Source organism: Pezoporus occidentalis, unplaced genomic scaffold, assembly GCF_034315485.1.
Source record: "Pezoporus occidentalis ecotype Australia unplaced genomic scaffold, CSIRO_AGI_Poc_V1 ctg33, whole genome shotgun sequence".
NCBI lineage: Eukaryota > Metazoa > Chordata > Aves > Psittaciformes > Psittacidae > Pezoporus > Pezoporus occidentalis.
In genome coordinates this window covers 4593298-4615478 of record NW_026915268.1, presented here as the reverse complement: position 1 = coordinate 4615478, position 22181 = coordinate 4593298, and the positions used below count along the sequence as shown (strand labels likewise).

At 39.4% G+C, this 22181-nt stretch overlaps 1 protein-coding gene across 2 annotated transcripts in view; it reads right to left on the bottom strand.

The window, feature by feature from the left end:
- The window catches only part of KCNIP1 (potassium voltage-gated channel interacting protein 1), a 403546-nt gene that overhangs the window by 378069 nt on the left and 3296 nt on the right, over positions 1 to 22181 (bottom strand). The gene's annotated exons all lie outside the window — the stretch shown is intronic.

Here is a 22181-nt window from a genome sequence, read left to right as displayed (position 1 = left end):
GACCTCTTTAGGAAGGGAAGTTACAATATAAAGAATATTATTATGTAGTAGAAAACATCCATGATGCCTTACTAAATACAATAACCTAACCACAGAAGTTTGCATGCTTAGCACATAGGTATTTCACCATAGATACGTGTTTGTTTCAAACAGCAGGACTCTTAGGAATGCTCTGAAGCACATGTAGACACATTTTATGTTCTCGGAAAATAACTCCATTTTCCTCAGCCAATTTTCAGATTGATACAGGAGAAACACAGGATAACTCCAAGCTTTGTATTAGAGCATCCATCAAAATGAATTACCTTGATTTCTTATTTCAGTGCTCGTATGTCCCAGGCTAGTCCGAGAACTCTAAAGAAATTAAAGTATGAACAGACTCGGGACACAGTTAACACGGTAGGCAGCTGAAACTGTTCTAACGGTGTTCTCAATTACTCTTGAGCTTCTGTAAACGTTTTCCTCTTCTTTTTCCATCTGCAGAAGTTGTAATCCACTCAGGGGTGAAGTTTTAATAACACTCTCTACACTTCTTACAGCAGCACACAAGGAGTCTACAGAGGCTTCAGGGGGTTTTGCTCCCTTTTTTAAATCAAGTCTACAATAAATCTGATAAATAAAATGGTATTTTTCTTATATCCAGCAAAAAACTTCCTATGAGAAGTGCTTCAATACAAACAGCGACCACTGCAGTGACAGATGTAGACAACTCATGTCTCAAGGCAGGGTAGATGACCAAGATATGTATCACAGCATTAAACCTCCTGCCGGGGGAGAGAAGTGGCAGTACAAGCAGATGCTGATGGAATTCACAGTTGAAATCTGTTTGACTATACATAACTTTCACCAGCATTGATGCTTAGACTATAGTAATAGTGCTTGAGGTAACTGAAACATGGCAAGGAACGTAAGAAGAATGAAGACAGATTTTAGACCCTGATGAATACTTCAGTTGTGCAAGCCCTTCATATGTATATACAAATACTATTGTTTTTCTGAAACTATTAAAAGGGCACAGACTCTCAGGAGTACTTTTGCATCTAGATGCTAAATAAGGCTTGGATGTGGTGATTCTCCTGCTGGAAACTCAAAGAGGACTAAAGCCCCAGCACTATTCTTAAGGGAACTAGGATTTCTCCTAGGAAAAAAACAAACCAAACTCCACAGCTGCAAAAGGTTGTAAAACAGAGCCTATTCCATGAATGGGAAGCTATTTGTGTGTATCAGGTAGATTCAGCTTTCAGTAGTTTTTATTAAGACCACCTTTCCCTAACTTAGGTGGGGTCACAACAATGGCAACTGAAGAGGAACCTGTGGGACAGTGATTTGCTAAGAAGCCACCTGTGAGTCACCAGTATGTTCTTCATATACATGAACAGAAGCAGGCACCTTCTGGTACCTCTGACAGTTCTATTTCATTATCCTGCTATCTGGTGCTATTTTTTATTACCTGATCCTCAAATCATCCACAGGGCAGTTTACATAGAGAGAAGACTCTGGTCCCTAGATCCCTCACTCATTACATAAGCCCACTGTACTTGACAACAAAATACCTTTCAATGGAGTAACTGGTACTCCCTCCTTTGTTTTGGAGGGGTTGGTGTGGAAGTTTTGTTGCTTGTTTGTTTTGGCTCTTTTTTAGTTATTGCTTATTTCAGTAAGGAAATAAGAAAAAAATCAATGTGGGGTCTCTAGACTGCTCCCTATTCAGACTCCACACAAAACAACTCAGATATTTTACCTCTGACAATTTCCATACTAGGAAAAAACCCTCAGCATTCAGGGTTAACTGTAAGACTCGACATGTGCAAGCTTGCTTGAAGATAGAAAATATAGTAATACAGGGAAAATAGTTCTAAATATTGGAGGCAGTTATCTCTTATGAGAGAGCTGGAGTTGTTCAGTCTGGAGAAAAGGTGGCTCTGTGAAAGCCTTAGAGCAGCTCCAGTGCCTAAAGGGGCTGCAGGAAACCTGTAGAGGGGCTTTGGACAAGGGTCTGTAGGGACAGGACAAGGGGGAATGGCTTCAACCTGACAGAGGGGAGATGAGCTCTTAGGCAGAAGCTCTTCCCTGTGAGGGTGCTGAGGCACTGGCAAAGGGTACCCAGAGAAGCCGTGGCTGCCCCATCCCTGGCAGTGCTCAAGGCCAGGTTGGACACAGGGGCTTGGAGCAAGCTGCTCTAGTGAAAGGTGTCCCTGCCCACGGCAGGGATGAGCTTTAAGGTCCTTTCCAACCCAAACCAGTCTGGGATTCTACTTCTTACTGCTTGTGATTCCAGGCAGATTTCCAGGAAGTCTCAGCAGGATAAGTAAGGTATTCTGCATTCAGCACCAAAAGCAAAGAGCGAACTTGAAAATACTTCAACTTCAGCATAAAGATAGCACAAGATTAATATTACAGACTGGGGGGCAAGGGAGAGAGTTAATTGTAAGGCTCCATCTCTTCAGTAAAGCATTTCTACCACCCTTGGAGCAAGACAACCTGAATGAAATAAAGGCTCTTCAGTACAACCAAATTCAAACCCATTCTTCAATAAACTCTTTGAACGTCTTTAAGTAACTTTGTTCCTATGCTTTAAAGTCTAATGAGACAGCACAATTTATTGGAGAGATGCCTCCAAAAACAACTGAACAAGAGAGGTTGATGTTTGATGCCCCATTGCTTTATAGCTTGCTAAAGCTCTGCAGAGGTTTTCTCAGCTGGAACATTTCAGGACATTTGGCATGCTTATTTGTAAGGTACATAGGAAGGAGAACTTTTGAGACTCCTTTAATAAGCACGTGCCCCTAAGTCAATGGAGCTGTCAGCTGCAGCAGCCTGAAACCGCAGCACCAGAATTTAAGCCTAGTCTACAGAAAATAATTACAATCTCTTGGCTCATCAAATAGTTGCAATGAACAAATGTCTCCAAGTAATTATTCTTATGCTATACAGATTGGCAGAAAGACAATGAATGGACAGGCCTCATAACTGAATTACTCTCTGATGTGAGGGGAGGAAATCCCACAACCATGGCTGGATCTTGCATACACAGAATAATGTGAAGCCTGCCCCTACTGCAGCCTATAGAATACACAGCTAGGATTACACATACAGTGGGGGTAAATAAACTGGGCCTGTTTAGAGTTCTGGCACCACAAGTTTTGTTTTTACTGCACTTTTTAAGAGTATATTAAACTTGCTACATAGAGATACTGTTGTGTGAGTAAAAGTCTGCTGCCTTTATTCACACGTACTGTTTTTTTCTTCTATGACCCTGAAGCCAGTGACAGAAGCAGAGGAACCAGCACTCTTTTATCCATGTCTGTCACTGTTTGGGAAATCAGAAAGTGGCAACTGCCAAACCTGTTTGCCTAACCAAAGGAGAATCCAACTCCTGAAGCTGAGGGAACTGAGGTGATTCACTGCAGACACAGAGATCAGAGATCCCTCTTTCCTCTCCTCTGATCTTATTGCATCAAAAATTTTGCCTTGAACTTGGAATAAAAGAATAGCTAGCCCATTAAAGGAACACTTGCACAGTTGTTTTGGGGGCTTTGGGGCTTGTTTCTGTAAGCCTTCTACAAATGCACGTTTATCAGACTGTGGCAAAAAAAAATATTAAGCCTCTATGAGAAATCCTCTGTGAAGCAATTCATTCCAAATACAGCACTGAGGCACCTGCACAAAGATATACATTGATAGCAGCAGTAAAACAGCTTTTAGAAGTTTTAATCTACCTTTCCACAGATGAAAAAATCGAAGTCTCCGTTGTTCCATTTATAGCTACTGATGTTCCTCTCTACAGCCACTGAAATGGTTCGTCATGCCTCACTTGTGAACAAGAAATAATTCATTGCTTTCTCAACCACTTTCAGTAGAGCAATGAAACAGCACCAATGAAGACAACTCTTAAAGGTGTTTAAAATGGTACAATCCATCAAATCATCTGAACTTGAATTCCACATTATTTACTCTTCAAAAGTAGCATGTTAATGTGGAGATTCAACACACGACGAGCAAAGTCAAGTACACCACCACCCCTCAAGGAAAGAACTTGGGGTCCTTTGTGGTCAGGTAGAAACACTATCAATTGTTCAATTCTTGCCTAAAGAACTCCACACAAGGTAAAAGTTTAGACTGGAAGAAACAAGTTGTCGTAGCAGGACTGAGCTTATGGAGCTATGCTGCAGTGGCCTGCCTGCATCCATACAGCATTCCCAACTACCCAATAATCTTGCAGTGTATTTTGGGACAGATTAGCTGGCCTGAGAAAACAAGACAGAATTACCCAACCAAACGTAATGGTTCCTGGAAGCTTCTAGTCTATAAAGTTGTAACAGTGTGCACTTGGGAGTCTTTCCAGAGCAACAGAACACATTGCCAACATTGCTCACGTAAACACCCAGTGCAGGCTTAGGAACCCATTTATATGATGTGGCTTTATTCCCCTCAAAATGGGCACCCTAGGGGTCCCCATGCATTTTCTGCATAAACACAGTTCTTTAAGTGTGCCCCACTGTCTGTGCTTTGAACAAAGGACCTCTTGGCTTTGGTCTTAGGGTAGCACCATGTATTAGAAGATTGGGTCTGCCATTGCAGGTGAGGAAAGCGCATATGTGAGGCACGTACATAAGCTGCCCAACGTTGTGGCTCAACCTGCAGTGTTCTGAACATCAGCTCAGGAAAAGCCGTCCCTTTTACAAGACAGCAATGAGAAATACCAGTGCTAACAGTGGTGTTACTGCTGATTTCAGTAGACTCAACGATTTAATTGACTCATGGATGACTCATTGACTCAGTGACAGCTTCAGACCAGGGCTCTCAGTGACACTTCATTTTTACCATAGCTCAAGGAGACATTGGAAAAAGATGATGAAATTCCAGTCTTTGTCACGTCTACTTCCTAGAAGTAACATACTAAACTGGGTTCAGAAAACCACAAAACTGTTTAGTCTTTTTAATAGTTAAAATATCAGTTGCTTTTCCAGGGCATTTAAGTATGCAGCATGTAGCTAGCAATAGGGAAATCTGCAAACAGAAGGGAGATTAGAAACGGATACAGATTACACTGAAGTGGTGAGACAGACCAAAGCTGAAAACAGGATTTAAGGCAGTGGCGTCAAGACACTGTTGGGATAATATCACACTATTAGTCTCATAAATGAGTCTTAATGAGAAGATAAAACCCAGATGATTCCCTGGTAAATACTACTGTAGGATAAATGAATTAATGTAAAGAGAGTTAGCAACATACTCAAGTTATGGATTGTGTTGAAAAAGCCAAAACATTATGAATTAGTTTCAGAATGACAGGTATTAAGATTGCTTAAAGTTACTGGAAAATCCTAAATATTTCAGTTAGTACTAAAGAATAGCTGAAATATATTTAATGTCGCAAACATACCTTACCCCGTGACAAAACTGTGTTGCTTTGTGGTGTTTTTTCCCCAAACACTCTCCACACAACACTGTGCCTAAGAACCAGCTGCTTTCAAAAGCATGAAAAGATTTCTCCTGGACTAAAGAGCACATGAGCACTGTAGAGGTTCTGGAAATCTTCAACAGAAACACAAGAAGCATAGTCCTGACCTTAAAGGTCACCTAACACCTCACAACACCTAACACTAACACATTCAGTCTTAGAAGGGGGCTCTCTCGTGGCTGAAAACGAGCACTGCACAAATCTGTCGAAGGAACCCAAAATACAAGTAAGAAATAGAAGAGCCTTTTAAAAAGAAAAGAACAAAAAACATCACTTATCAAAAAACAAAACCACCCCCTCCCCCCCCCCCAAAAAAAAAGCAAACCGACCCCCCCTCCCCCATTATTGATATTTGTAGATGTGTGTTTTGGGAATGGACAATTTAGGAGAGTTTAAAGCATAGAATCACAGAACAGTTAAGACTGGAAAGGACCTTAAGATCATCTAGAAATCAGCAGGTCACTAGCTCCCTCTGCACAGGAGGATCCAAGTCTCAGACTGCCCTCTGGAAACATGTGGCTGTCAGCATGGGACACCAGCTCCATCCTTCTCAGTCCCTAGCCACTTCGAAAGACGGATGAGTCTTTTGAATGCATGAGGAGCTCCTGTAGTCTCACAGCCTCTTTAAAAGTTCAGCAAATGGATCAATACAGGAAGCCTGAACCCAGCTGGTAATTCACTGGAAAGCAGGATTTTTTTAAACTTATGAATAAAAGCCCATAGTTGCTGATTTGGAACAAAATTAACAACATGCTTCTTCCTTTATTTTATATTCTGAAAAGCAGCACTGTTTAGGTTCATGGTTGTACAGAATTTATCTACATGGAAAAGCAGCAAATCACCCACTCAGCTGATATTTAAAGTCTCTCAGACAGCGTTGAGAACAAGTATTTTATACAGTTATTAAACATCAAGACTCTACAGGAAAGTAGTTTATAAAAAAAAATTAAATTTCAAGACTCAAACTGATGGATGACACGTCATGATCTCAAATCATAGCAACGTACAGGAATATACGTATGCATATTAAGATTAGAAGAATTATTTCTCAGAGGATAAAAATGAATTCAAAATGAGAAGAATCAACAGATAAAGTGTAATTCTGTTGCCTGCCTTCTCAACTCAAACTAATTCCATGTCAAAAGCAGACACTGGCACCTAACTGCAGTAGTCAGAAATACAAATTCAGAAATTAAGAATTTATCTGGCTGCAAAACATGAAGGTACAGCTGTAAAAATTAACAGATGCTTTTTCCAGCATTCAAGAGTTAAGTGACTAAAAGACACTATTAATTCCATGAGATCATTACTGCATCTCACTGTGGCTGAAACAATTCCATACAGGAGAGCACTTAGCCTTTAGCAGGCTACATCTGTTTCAGATTCCACAGTAGCTGGATATAGAAGCAGAATTGGTGCCCACCTAAGATGCTACTGCAGCAGGCTGTTGTTTCTCCCAAGTACTACCCAAGGGGGACTATATCCCAACACTATTTAGAAACAAGTTTGCAGCAGAATGAGAACAGCTCAAAAGCAGAACGATAGATTAACTGTGCTGAAAGTGGCACAGTTTAGAGGAAATAACCCAAAACAAACAACAAAACCAAATTAAAACAAAACAAAACACTTCCCAACCTCAAGCAAACACAAAACACATCAACAAAATCAAAACCTCCTAAACCCAGCAACATAAGCCCACCAGGCACCTCACCAGATGCTCTAGATAATCACTGACACGCTGGGGACAAGGATAAAAATACAGAAGTAAGATGATCACTAATAAAATGACCAAAAAAAACAAACCACTCTGGAAAGATAGTTCTAAGAGCTCAGACGTCATCAACAAAAGGAAAAACTATTTCCACCTCCCTCCTGGAATACTCCTGATTTTTGTATGATACTAAGTATTAACACTTATTCTATAAAGATGTACAGAGCTTTCATGCTCCTGCTCCAAATTTCTGTCAATTTACTTCATCAGGTGTGAAAAAGAAGAGTCCCCAGCTCCATACACCTAATGAGAGTAATACAGTGCTAGATCTAGCTGTTAGCAGAGCAGGGTGACATGTTTAAATAGATTGTTTTAAAGTGGACTTTGAACAGCAGTTTCAACTATATGCTATTTCCTTAGTTTGATTATCAAGTGTCAGGTACAGGAGCTTCAAAACAAAAAGTAGATAAAGCAGCATTGCATCTCCCATTTCCAACTCTCACACCAGGGATGTTTGCTAATGAAAGGGTAAGAGGGCATGGGGGTGTTTGTTTGTGGGGTTTTGCATGTTTGATTTCTGACAAAAGCTGACTAGCTATGGAAGGATGGATTGGGTTTGGGCGGGCAGAGAATAGGGAAGAGGAAATCATTCCAGAATTGGCTCATCTCTCAAACAGTTAGACTTTTTTCATTACTTATTCTATTATCTTGCTCTTGCAGAAAGTTAGGTTGGTTAGCCTGTACATCCTTTTCCTCACACCATGTTGCAGACACAAAATTGCCCTTCCCAAATTCCCCCTGTGCTCAGAAATAAATTCCAGCAGCTAAAATATTGCACAGATTTAGCCCTCAATAGGTATTTTCATCAGGCAATATGAATTCAATCATGTCTGACTTATCTAAACACTTTTTAGCCGTTATTCCCATCTGTGCTTCTCTTTCCTTGTGGCAATTAACTGTGTGAAGCAACAAGTCACACAAACTGGTGTTCGAAGGCTAAAAGAAGAATCAGTGGTTACTTCAGCCCAGAGCCACTCACGATTTTTGTCTGTTGTCTCTCTCATTTCCAGTGTATTTTTAGAATCTTTTATTGCCATCTCTTAAGTCCCTTGCCAGTTGTAATAACTCATTTTGCACCTTGACCTTTCTGCTCTTATCCCAACATGCTTCCACTATTTCATCTGTATTAGTCTCTTACATTGTTTCTCTTCCTGTACAATCAGGATCATTGCCTGCCCTTTCCAGCAGGGACCAGCTTGCTTAATATTATCTTCTCAGTAGACTACATACCAGCTTCCCAAGCCTGCCAAAATCTTATTTCTGAAGCCCATTATTCTCATACTGTTATTCCTCTCCTTTCTTCATGTGGGCTGAGAACCTTGTATTAAACAAATGCCTCCACCTAACACTGCCTCCCTCCCTCAGCACATCTAAAATCACATAGTTCTAAGAAAAAAAAAAAAAATATATATATATATATATATATATATATAAAGTTTGGTTTATTAGCAAATTCTTTAACTTTACCTGCATCTAGTATTATCTGTTGTACCATAAAAATAAATTCATAACCTAACTGACATAAAGAGCTGTTTATTGCCCTGCATATGTTTCTGGCCTGTAAAACACTTGACATTTGATGAAGTCAAAACAGAAATCTCAAAATACAGCATGTATTTCAATGTGATCAGAGAACGGCAGATACGGCAGTGTGGTAAAACAAAATGTAAGGGCTGAACAACATGAACTGGGGTTTAGCAATCTTTATTGGGTTTGCAACGAGAAAAATAACAGCATCTTCAGCTGAAGACAGAGGACTATTCTGCTAACGGATCCAAGAGCCTCAGGATCCAGCTAGAGTGCAACTGAGACTGAAATTTTTGACTCCCTGTACTTGTAGTAAGAAATGTACTATTTAGGGTCTGAAAAAGGTAGGATAGTGTTTGAATATCGCCAGTGGCAATCCTTCAACGTAGCATATTTACACCGATTACTGTCCACCCACATCCACCTCTGCAGCTTCTCCACACCTCTCATCACACAATTGCAAATAAGGAAAAAGAACAACAGTTTTTGGCAGAAGTTACAAGTGGGCTGTAAAACACATCTGGTTTAAGTAACATTAATTTGCTCTCCAGCTCCATTAAAACTATGGACATGGTTGAAGAGATAACCAGAATCAAGGCTGAGTTTTTATCAGAGATTGAAGAGCATAGCCCGTGTTTCAATACTTCTTTTTAATCATGAAAATAGTGGGCTTCTCTTTCCTGTTTATATGCAGCTTTGGCAAAAACAAATGGGAGTCTCACCTTCTCCAGGCAGGAGGGACTATAGCAGAGGGCTATTCCCCCCCCACCTTCCCCCTTATTTTCTTCTGTCTGACCCAATTTATGTTTCACTTTTGTGCGGTTAATTTTTACATGGATTTCTTGTTCTGTTCTCCACGTTTACTCACTTCAGTAACTTCCCTCCTGCACAACTGAATGCCTTTCAACTAAATACAAAGAAAATAGGTGAACAGAGTGTACACAAAAGAAAACCTGCCATGAGAGAAGTCTGTATTTCACGCGACCACTCATTGGGGAGCTTAGTAGAAGTTGGTCATTCAACATTTAAAATGTACCAAATCTCCTCCAGTTTTGTTTCTCTGATCTTTTATTCTTCATTAAAAAAAGACTTTAAGAAACAAGAGTCAACAAATCTGACTTGGAAAATGTTAGTCAGTTCAAACCCTATTGTATTGAATTCAGAGAATAAGAAAGGTTTACATCTGTATAGCTTTAAACCACATATTACCATCTTAAGAAGACCCACTTCAATTCACTTTTGAACACTGCACTAGTGAAGCAGTCCTCTAACACCTTACTCAACAGGACCAAGTCAACCACGTATGTTGGACAGAAGCAATGGAGCCTCCTGCCTTATGATTAGCATTATTCTGCTTTTGTACCTCTGGTCATTTTCCTTGCTCTCTCCCCCCAGAAGAGAGAATAAACAACTACTGAACCTGCTCCATGTATGATGAGACTGATCAACCCAACCAATTAAAATGCACTTTTCACTGAAGCAGACTTGGATACTGATCATTTATCACTACTACTTCCACATTAAGTCTCAATTCCATTTCTAATCTTTTTTGTTTTACTGCTGTAGCATCATTTGAATCATGATATTGCTGTGTGATTTTCAATTTTTAGTGTAATACATCTTTTGATAGGTACTTACAGAAAAAGATCACTGAAACAAAGAAAATCATATGCAACACCATTAGGGCAAAGAACCAATATGCAACATAAAAAAAACAAACAGAAACCACCCCCAAACTTTGCTTTTTTAATCAAATAGCTGATATGCTTTATGTCTGGAATGAAAAGTTATGATCAACCTCTTCCTCCATAATACAAGCTATAATAATGTTTCCATTTTTTTATTTTTACATCCCATCATACTCAGATAAACCACATCCTGCTGCTCATCTGCTCAAGAAATCAAAGCTACTGCTTTAATATTCTGTAACCTGTATTTCGTAAACAGTCAGACAACTACCACTTGATCATATGTATCGTGCTCTTGAGAATCAAGAGATCTCAGCCTCATAATGCCCATCTAATCCTGAGAAAGGAGTCAACGAGAACACTGTCAGGGCAGGCTGCTGAATCACACCCATCTCTGAAACAGGCCTTAAAATGCTCCAGTATGACAACAGGTTGAAAGTCATCTGTCCCAAAATACCTAAAAGCCTCATCACTGGAATACTCTGATGGCTGAGTCACTGCTAATTTGAGCTAACAATTTTCCCTGAGGGGACAGACAAAGTTTTCCCTTATTCCTACATGTGCAGTGTTTCCTTTGGTCCAGACCCTGGCATTCAACAGGCTGAACCCAATCAAAAGGTTAGCTTCTGGCATGGACTTTATACCCTACTGCCCCTATTTCGGCACAGAACCTCACCTCCCACCATAAGGTAGGTTAAAGAGGGAAGTAAAGACTTGTTGATCTCCTTCCCAATACGCACATACTGCCAACAATTCAAATACTTTAAATTAGTAGAAGACATTATTATTAATCAAACGGATGCCCAGAAAAAGGCAATCAGTCAGGTCCTGCTCAATACTGGAGCAGAGATTTCATTCAGGCACTAGTCAGCACCCTTCTCCAAAGGCTGTACCCAAGCAGAATGTTATGTTAGATAAATGCTCTAGAAGTTTATTCCCAAGTTTATTGAATTCATAAAAGTTTAAATTAGAGATAAGAAATGAGGCTTTGCCATTTCAAACTCCAGGATGAAGAAAGCTGAAGAGGTTAAATTATTGTTTATGCTTTACCTGGAAGATATCAACCAAGACAACTGTGCAGACAGAGGACTTGAAACTGAGCATAGGTTTAAAGCTGTTCTTTAGTTATGGCAGGGTCTTCTCCATTTAAATGTACACACTAGCACCTAAATCTTTCATTTCCCTACTGCCCCCCTTCAATGTCTTCAAACTGGAATACCCATTTTAGAATTCTAGCTGCACAAACATCTCATGCAATTGTAACATTCATACTAAAAAGGAAAAACTTGAATATTGTGCAAGCTGAAAATCTCTGAGGATATGACACAGTATTTTCCCTGCAATATAACACTGCAGCAAACAGCATAGAAAAAGCATAAACATTTGTGATGCTTCTCTTGAAACCAGCACAGAAAAAAACAAAACCCAAACCCCTCCTTTTTGAAATTTCCTCCCATGCTATTGCTGCTCTCATCAGAAAAAAAAAATACCAACTTCAATTCGTACACAGAAAGCAGAATGGAAAAGTTTTCATTACTGTGCTTCCATGCACAAAAGCCAGTCAATTTAAGCTGAAATAAATTTTTACACAAAGGACTTCAGAAGGAAGAGTAAAGGTACCTTGATTGGTTTATAGTTCATTAGGGCTCCTAAATCGCCTGGAAATTTGGATTAGTGTCCTATAGAAACTGCATTCCCTTCCTGAAAACACAGCAACAAACTTGCTTCCAGAGTATAAAATCCTACCTGCTTCACAGAATTTTATTTGGCATAGGCAGGTTTGTGGATGCTTTTTGTTCATTTTGGTGTTAAAACACACATAGGGGAGTCCTTTGATCTCTGTAATGCACTGTTTAATTTCAGAGTAGCACTGGAACAGGGAAAAGATGCATGCCAGTGAAGTTGCACCATCACAACTGCTTGCAGAACATATTTCTTTGCCTGGCTTCTCTGTGCCTTTTCAAGCTTTAAGTCCTTCCTCCTCCTCAGTCCCTTATGCAACTTCATTCTTCGCTTTCTAATACCGCAATGTCATTACAGCAGCATTACTGACAAGCATTACTCAGTGCTCTGTTGTTCAGAGCCCACATGACTTCCACTTCGGTTGGCTGGGATACCTATGCCAGTTTGCATACGGTTCCACTGGTAAGTAGAACAAAGCCAAGAAAGATGGCCAACAAGTGCATTTCTAGCCCTAGTTGATCTGCATCCTACTATTGTATTGTATTGTAATTGTGCTACATCATGAACTGGAAGACGTTTGTGATACAAGATGGTCAAATCAACAGGTATAACAACAGCCTGTTGACAGCTTTATTCAGGAGTATTAGATGCAAAAAACAGTGAGAATGCCCAGAGGTGTTGCTGTGGATAAGTGGAAGAATCTCTGCAATGCAGGGTTTGCAGATAGCATTTTCTTGGTAAATTAAAGGGACTTGTGCACAATCTTTTTTAAACAAGTTTTGCATGAAAGACATAGGGAAAGACCATCTCTTTCCCAGTGAGTCCTAAAGAAAGGGCAATGTCCCTTGCCAGGAGAAGCAGTCAGGAGCAGTCAGAGCCTCTCATGTCTCAGTTCTACTCTTTTGTTGTGTCAGCAGCACACCCTGCTGCAAGACACCATTGTTTTCAGGCTTTTCTTCAGCTGGAGAATATTCCTGGCTGCTGCGTAGCATTTACATCCTCTCCTCCGGTAGTCTGATGCCAGAAGGTATGTCCTTTGTGCAACCCCTAATGGCTCAGGGAAAGGAGGGTAAAGAGAGAACTGGGTGCACAGCACACTGACCTTTTAAAACAGATTTTCACCAGCTCTTACCAAATCTGTGTTTATTTTACTATAACTCCTTCTTGAATATCTCAAAGACAGTAGCTTCTAATGCTGCTTCTAATTGCAAACACACCCATGTTCTTGGCTCCTAGTCAGACAGCAGCTTCAGCTTGAGAAACTCAGATTATACAGCCAAAGTTACATTTTGATATCTATTTTGTTGAAGGTACAATATTAAAACCAGATTGTTTTTCAAACCTTGTTTAGCTACTTGGGCAAGTCAATGGGAATTGTTTTAAGAGGTTGAAGGCTGCTAACCAAAGCCAACATTTGTGAAGCACAAAGCATTTTTTACTGGAGTCAATTATATTAGTGCAGTAATGGAATTCAATTTAGCTGAATTCTCTGCATTTACAGCCCTGTATTAATGCCAAACACGATGAAATAAAAGGACTTTTAATGTAAGCTGCCTTATGAGAAGGTGTTTTAGAGCCACACATACAGTTTTCTAGTTTCTGAGCACAAGTCCATATACTTTTTTCAGTTGTTTATACTCATGGCATTGAGTTGAGAATTTGGGGCCCAGGATCTGAGGCCATGGACAGCTGCTTCCCTTTGTCCTCTCACAAACAACTACTGCAAGACAACTCAGATTTTGCTTCTTGGTTTGCACAACACAAAGCATTCATATGGCAACGTCAACAAGTTCCATTCTAGAGAGGAATGGATCAGCTTGCAAGTGCTATTTGTGTATACACTACTTATAGTTTAGTTTGTTTTGATTTCATCTCCCTAACAACTACTCAGTGCTTTATATATGCACTAATGCTATACACAGGTATTTGTTGCCAAGAGGTTATTGTCAACAGTTGTCATAAAGAGCTTCCTAATGTAATACATATTTAACTTGCTTAGAAATACCTTTTAATAAAGTAAGAGGGGATGAAAAAAACAGGCTATGCTATAGCACTACTGCAGCCTTACAAAGGGCTATCAATGGGAATAGACAAAACCCTGTCTGCAGAGATGTATACAGACAAAAGCAAGAAAAACCATGGGGAACTGGGTAAAACTGTCTCAAAGTTCCAGATGTTAGTTCCAGTCCCATTTGGTAAAGAAAAGGTTAATAATTAAGCTGACAATACAAATACTTACAGAAATGAAATCATCAATAAGCAGAAAACCAGAACAACATCACACAACCTCCTCTAGAAATTCACTTTCTACTGGTTTTCTGCTTCACAAGTGACTTCCAAGTCAGGTTAAAGGAGTGAACGGCTGGTTTGATGCAAAAAAAGTAACTGAACCCCTCCAGTAGTTCAGTATGCATACATGGTGCTTATTTACTCAAGTTTTACATAGCTAATGCCTTGTGATGGAGTTACAAAGTGCAATAAAGACACAAGCACCCAGGCTGTCTTAAACCAAGGGATGCTCTATCATCAAGATAGTGTCAGATTGGATCCTTGGAAAGCAACTGCTTTTAGATAGGATACAGCATTCTGGAAACAGATGTTACAGTTGAAGTGATGGACTTAAGTCTTCATTTCCCAGTCCTCCAACTTGTCAAAAACCACCCCAGACTGGTAAAAGTAATCTTAGCTCTGGGCTCCTTTTTTCTTGCTTTAATAAATTTTATTTGCATACTATAGATCGTCAATTATGTTTGTCTAATACTGCCATTTCTTCCTCTTATAAACACAAATGCACAGCTTGTTTATCACAGCTGCCTTCACAAGACAGTCTGTGGTCTTAACGTTTTACCTCCCCATGAAATACTGCACACAGGTTCAGCTTCTAACAGTGGTTTTGCAGACGTTCACAATGCAAATGTTCCTCCTGTTTTTCTATGTGTAAAAAGACAGAAACCTCACAATAAGCAGAATTATTTCTAAGATGAACACAGGGCACAGCATGAGGTATTACCCCATAAATTCAAGTGCCAGCCCTTGATGCAAACCACACTTCTTTCAGCTTCTGAAGGAGTGATTAGCATCACTAAAATTGCATGAGTGAGACCTTTTAAAAACTGAAAAGACCCTGGTTATCACAGCTCACCATGATGCCAGTAACAATCACAGCAGCATCCTGAGGTACCACATCTGCAGCATGGGTTACGTTTAAAGGCTTTTATTCACTGAATCTCAAATTGCTTCTTATGAAACAAGTGATAAAATTCCTTTCAGGGCATCAACATCAACACAGAATTCAACAATTGGGGGGCTTTGAACACGTTTGCAAGCTAACTCAAAAACTCCCTGACCACTACGAGTTTCTTTAAAACACATGAGCTAAAGAGCTGCTACTCCCCATTTACACAGAACGTGACAGATATAAGATCAAAAAAAAGAAAAGAAAAAAAGAATTAAAACTATCACAGCAAACAGATGTTAAGCAGGAAATTGAGAAGCCTACCTTACTTTCATGCCTTTTTCAGCTTCAAGCTTACTTAGCTCTCCCCTAATTTTACATTTGGAAATGTAATTTTCATTTCTGTTGGCCTCCTCTTAGACTGAATCCAGATGGTTCTTATGCAATTTTTATAAACAGCCAGCTGCAGTTTTACTACTTCAAGGTGGTATGACAAGAGCCATATTTTAGATGATTTATTAGACTAAGCATTTTGATGTAGAGCATCTCATGCTTATTCCTCTAAAGTAATGTGTTTATCTCTACCAAAGTGTAAATGATAAAAATCTCTCACACTTTTTATTCCCTGCTTTACTCCAGGAACTCCCTGCAACTGTTGGAATGTGGATGGACTACCAGAAGGCTGCTGCTGCTGCTGACACTCATCACTAGCTGTACTATGCAGTAGTAATAATGCTTTTTCATGGGTAACCATGAGGACTTGTGAATGTAAAAGGCAAAAACTAGACTGCTCCTTTCTAAGAATTGCTATGTATCATTTCCCTATTCTTTGAAAGATGGATGATGAAGTTTATCATTTACTCTGTTTATTATCACTAAACAGAGACTTAAATTGCTAAGTAACAGCAATTCATGCTTATGAATAGTTATGTTAAAGTGGGCATATTTCAACAGATAACCTATTCATACCTCAAGATTTTAATCTGCTCATTTTTATCCTCCAGTCCCTCACATCACACGGTAACAACGGGAATGAAGAGAGTGCGTATTTATTGCTTAACTAAACACAATGCTTACAAGGTTTCCCTGCACTTCCCTAGGGGACATTTGATTGATACCAGAAGCAAGATGACAAGGCCCTCACAGTCCTCCCTTCTGAGCAGCACTAGCACTGCACAAAAATCATGAAAATTGCTATTTGTGAACTACTGTGAAGAGTTCATATTATGAGCACTTATTTCACTGGAATATCCCCCCTTCCAACATCACCACCCACCATCATCTTTCCATACAAACATACAAAACCATTCTAGAGCGAGAATGATATTCCCCATAGTGTGATTTCCCCAGGGACCTGTTATTAATTTCATTTGAAGCCAATACACACTTCTAATTCAGACTGGATAATGTATGTGATCCTATGGTGAATTATTGTCTTAATCCCAAAGCAGTATGCAGCACATTTCGATAATAAAGTGCACAGATAAGACAATCCATAAATCAATGGCATTTATACCAAAGCTATGAGGGTATACACCAAAAAAACCCAGACCATGTCATCCTCAGCAGCCAATTCAAAGACATTTTTTAAACTGCATTTGCTTGTTGGAGACCAACACCTTTATTACAAGGTGAGAAAACATTACAGAACTATTTCAGTAAGGCAAAATATTGCATTACTCACACTGCTTTCAGATGGGATTCTACACAGTTAAAAGTGGATCCACAGAGACAGGTGAGCAATACACTTCTCTTGATCCTTACCTTTAAGTCCACCTCTGAAAGCCTCTCTGTCCCCAGGGGATATTCTAAAATATCAGAGGCCCATAATGAAAAGGTAAATGGCCCAGCCTCCTTAGTTGCAAGAGGGGCAGAGAAGGGCAGAGCAGTTCCACATAAACAGTGCATCAATCACACATGCCTTCCAGATCTGCAACACTGCTATACAACCACCTCTATAAACTGGAGCAGCTTCAGCAGAACACCTCCACCCAAACCCCTGAAGCATGGTCACCCCTCCCTGACCTGATTCTGTAGATTACCTTGGCTGTTGAGGTGGGTAAAACTTTCTGGAATTCAGATTTGAAATAGGGCACCAAAAATCCTTGTTTGAAGTTCCTCACATTTATGTATTCATAGCTAGAAGATGAAGGAAGCAGCCAAGAGTTTCAGAGCCTCAAAACCAGTTACTTTTCTATGTAGACTTAGCCTTCTACATGCTTCATGGCATGAGTGAGGAAAGAAGTTGGTTGCTGTTCACCTAGTCAAACACACTGTATTCCCCTCAGAATGGATGTATTCATTCATTATATCTTCCATTACCAAGTTTAAGCATGACTCTTGCCAAAATCATCCAGAAACAAACATCTGATCTTTTAGCTGAAGAATTTACAAGTGGCAAAACACCAACATATCTTGCAAAATAAATTAAAAAAAAAAAAAAAAAGCACTAGAAAAATGTCATGCCACTATTGCACATTTATAAGACAGATTTACCTGAAAGGTGAAGTTGTCATTCAAAATTTCAAAGGCAGGCATGTTAAACTCTTCTTCTTTATTAGAGTTTTAAAGTTTCAGATTGCAACAGATTAAAACTACATTATCTTTTGCTAGATGCCATTATGTAAATTATATAACAAGGTTTTATTTTTACACTCTCAAAACTCTATTTTGGCTTCACATGATGAGCACCTAATCAGACCTGTGGTAACAATCTCACTCTGTAATGTAAGGCTACTGCAGCAAGTCTCCCATTTGTAAAGGAAGCATTAATCACTCTTATTTGTAAACCTCAGACTACTTTACTTCCAGTTACCAGCATTAAATGTACTCTACCCTTGCGCCCCACAAGCCAGATGTTGTGAAACAGTCATTACAAAGAATGAAATTGGAAGTTAAAGCCAGCTGAGAAGTTAGAAGTCAAATTACATATACATGCTATTGGGTTTTACTAAAGCTGTGCAAATGTGGAAGAAGTTGAGCATGAATATTCATTCCAATTACACACAAGCTTTAGTGCTGCTATAGGTAAAACCTCCCCATGCCTGCTTTCCATTACATTTTGATTTATGAGCTTTACTAATCATTGTAGAACAACAACAACAGCAAAGTTCAAGAACAAGATCCCCTAAAATACCATCAAAAAGGAGAGTGAGGACAGAATTTCATTTACATCCCTAACAGTGGATTCCTGCTCAGGAAACCAGTTAGCTTTACTGACATGGAGTAGAAACACTCCTGTATGTTTAGCTGCTAGCACCAAGGTGATCAAGGTTTGAAAACACTCTACGGTCAAGCAATAATTCACAAAAATACATACAGAATGTAGCCCAAAATAGAGCTGACTTGCAGCTCAAGACTTGTTTCTGAGCATGGAAAACACAGATAAGTGTTGCTTTGTTGTCACCCTTTAGTGTTATGATACTGGAAATAAAATTACATCTCAAAATTACACTTCATGTGCTAATTTAAACTAATTTAGGATGATTTAATGCATGCTACTATCCACTTATGTTGAGCCATCTTCAAAAGTTATCACTTTACACTTAAATCGATTCATCAGATAGTTAGTAATAGGGTCCATTAGGTCAAAATATGCTGTGGGTTGTTCATTTGGCACCATTTTATATGACAAAATCTAAGTGGCAAATTAGCATCTCAACATAGCTACAATATAGGTGGAAATGCCTTAGCCACTGGCCAGCAGCGTATCTCTGGTTAGCCCACTAGTTATGAAAAGAAAAATTAAAAAAAACCACCAAACCCAACCAAAGCCAGCCCCCACATAATAGGATTCCAAATTTTTCCTATGATATAGGATCTACCATGATTTATTGCTTTTTTTAAATTTTTTTTTAATGAGGGAATCTGAAAATTAAACCATCAGTTATGCAAAAAAAATAAAAAATCAATACATATTTCTCCAGAGAAACTGCCTATTATGGTAGTCCTGAATACAGACCTGGACAGTTAAACTAACATGTCTTGTTTTTCAGACATATTCAGAATAGAAATCTCACAGTTGTCATACCCAATATTCAGAGAAGCACCCAGTTCACCTGCTGATATGATACAAGATTCTGCAGTATTCTGGGCTATCAGACACAGCACACACAAATGCTTATTGGAGAACATGATTTAAAAAAAAATACCCACAAAAAAAAATAAAAATAAAAAATCACCCAACAAAAGCCCAGCCCTTTCTGAACAGTTTCCAAAAGGATAAGGATTTCTTTTTTTGTAAGTAAAATTACTTCTCTTTTGGGGCTACCCCATTGCAAACAATTGAGTTCTTAACTTTCTAGCACTCATGCACCCTTATGTTTGCAGAGGTAATAGTTTCTAGAAGCAGAGGTTTATAGAGTTTTGAAAGGAAGACTATTGCATTACCGCTTCCTCTCACTCTCAGTTCTCAAAATTCATCTTGTTCCTGACAAAAGACACAAGTGGAATGCATGTACATATATTCAGATTACTCAAATAGTGTAGCTTTTTGATTTATCTGCAATTCCTTTTTCAGAGACATACAAATGTGTACCATGCCAAGCAGAGGTGTATGTTGCTTGGTGGGTCAAAGATTCAAAAGCATGGACTAAAAATAACTAGGTATGCTGAGTTTTAAAAGCAGCAAAACAAAACTCACAGACACCTCACACAATGACGTTGCAGAGCTTCACTGGGTACAATTCAGATCAGGTACTGAACTGTGAAGCTTCATTAGCTGTGGACTATTCTCCAAGATGCACAGTGAAGACAAGTGGCAGCCCCTCTCTAAACGGGACTTTGCACAGCATTTTGTGCACAGAAAGTCTCGCTTACTTTTCAGGACCATTCGAGAAACATGGACAAGCTCTAACCCCACTCTGTAAAAGCATGTTATTCACTTGGTTTCAGTAACCACTTGCCTTATTAAAAACAGTTAAAACACTCAGAAAAGTTTTATAAAGAGAGGGCATAAAAGTGCTGCTACAGGAGCCCTCTGAATCAGAGCTTCTCTAAATTTGAAGTCAGTAGCCAGAATTCAAGGAGTGAAGGTGTGCTACATAGCAGCAGGAGAATCAAATATTTTTCCATGTCACACAGGTGCAGGATCCCTGACATCACCTGCACAACTGCAATGAGACTGTGTCTAAATCCTCAGAGCATTTAGCAACATTTACCCTACCTTTGCATTTTCAGAGGTTGAAGTCATGAAGACAAACCTAACGCAGTGCCAGAATGCTCCAAAGGAACAAGATTAACTTCCACTGAGAGGAGACAAGGCCTGTGTATGACTAAAAGAGACCATGCACTTTCCTTACCATCTCGCATAACATCTCAGAAGACTAGCTGCAATTTGGATTCACAAAGCAGCAGCAAAACACATCACATGGCTGTGAAACACTCCGAATACTTTTCTTTCATGGTGAGAGAAGCTGTGGGCAGAGCAAGATGTTTGAAGACTTTATCACTGCAGTTGAACAGATAATTAGGCAATTAAAACTATGAAAAGTGGACAAATTACCAGTTCCAGATGAATTACGCTGCAGAACAGAGATGGGAGAAGCAATAAAATAGAAATGAGACCCTTTGGCAAGCATTTTAATAGCACAAATAAAAGAGGGGCAGCTCTGGAACAAAGGTGAAAGGGCAGTTAATTTGCAGAAACTTATCTATTTTTGCAAAGGAACATTTTGAAAGAGTTGGTCCCTAAAATTATCTTGCTTTTCTTGCGTTGATAATTAGAATACATTAATAGAAATCCAAAAGATCTCATTCCAGCTTAATTTCTGGTCACACAGCAAGGCCTTCCTATACTAGGTTTTTAATGACATTAGCAATATCTTCACACTCACACAGAGGCTTATGATTTAATCATTCTGCTCAACAGGAAGCCCCAAACAAATTCATTCTTACCACCCCTACTTGCTCTGAGGGCATGGAGGATGAACCACTATTTCACATACCACAAAAGTGATGTGAAAACATCTAAATCTCACACACACATATTTGAGGCAACTTTGGTGAAACTGCTGTTGCTCACACACTGTCCATCACCACCGTAACTCCTTTCCTGCATGTGCTGGACCCCCATGTAAGCCCAGAAGGAGAATAAGGGTGTCAATTCTGCTCCCAAAAGCATGCTTCTCCAGACATGTTTTCTTTAAGGCATACATCCAACTGCACAAAGCTCTTTGTGGAAGAGGCCTTTCACAGAGCAGCAGAGACTTCTGCTCTGTTAGGTTTTCCAAAGAGCGGACTAAGACAGAAGATGGCAAAATTCACTAGTTCAGCTCTGCAGAGGTACCAGCTATGAGCTTCCTGGCTCACAACCTCCTAGATTTGCTACAGATTTAAATCAGGATATACAGAACAGGCTGGTGAGCACACAGTGGTATTAAGTGTGCCCATTCCCTTCCTGCCAACTGCAGGGAGAGCCTGCGGCCCCATTGCACCCTGATGCAGAAGAAAGGACTTTCTAGGTGCAGATCAGACAGTCTCATTGTTATTTTAAATAATCAAGGTGAAAGAAAAAATGTTATCAACACAAGCAGAAGTCATAGAGCATAGCTAAGGATTACACCACATTGAACTGTGGAGTATCTCTCACTGCAATAACCCTCAGAGAGGTAGAAGCATAAGAATAGAATTAATCTTGTGTCTCACAAACAATTTCCCTTGTAAAAAGTGTTTAAAGAAAATAAATAAAATGAAAAAGTATGAAGGAAATGAGGCAAGAGTGGGATAAAGAACACAAGGGATATTGCTTGAGTATTCAAAGGTATGTATATGGTGTACGTTAAAACCCGGTCACTAATAGCAATATACAACAGTTTATTTCTTGGCTTTACATGCAGAAGTTTGATTAAAAGAAATAATAACCCACAAGCTCAG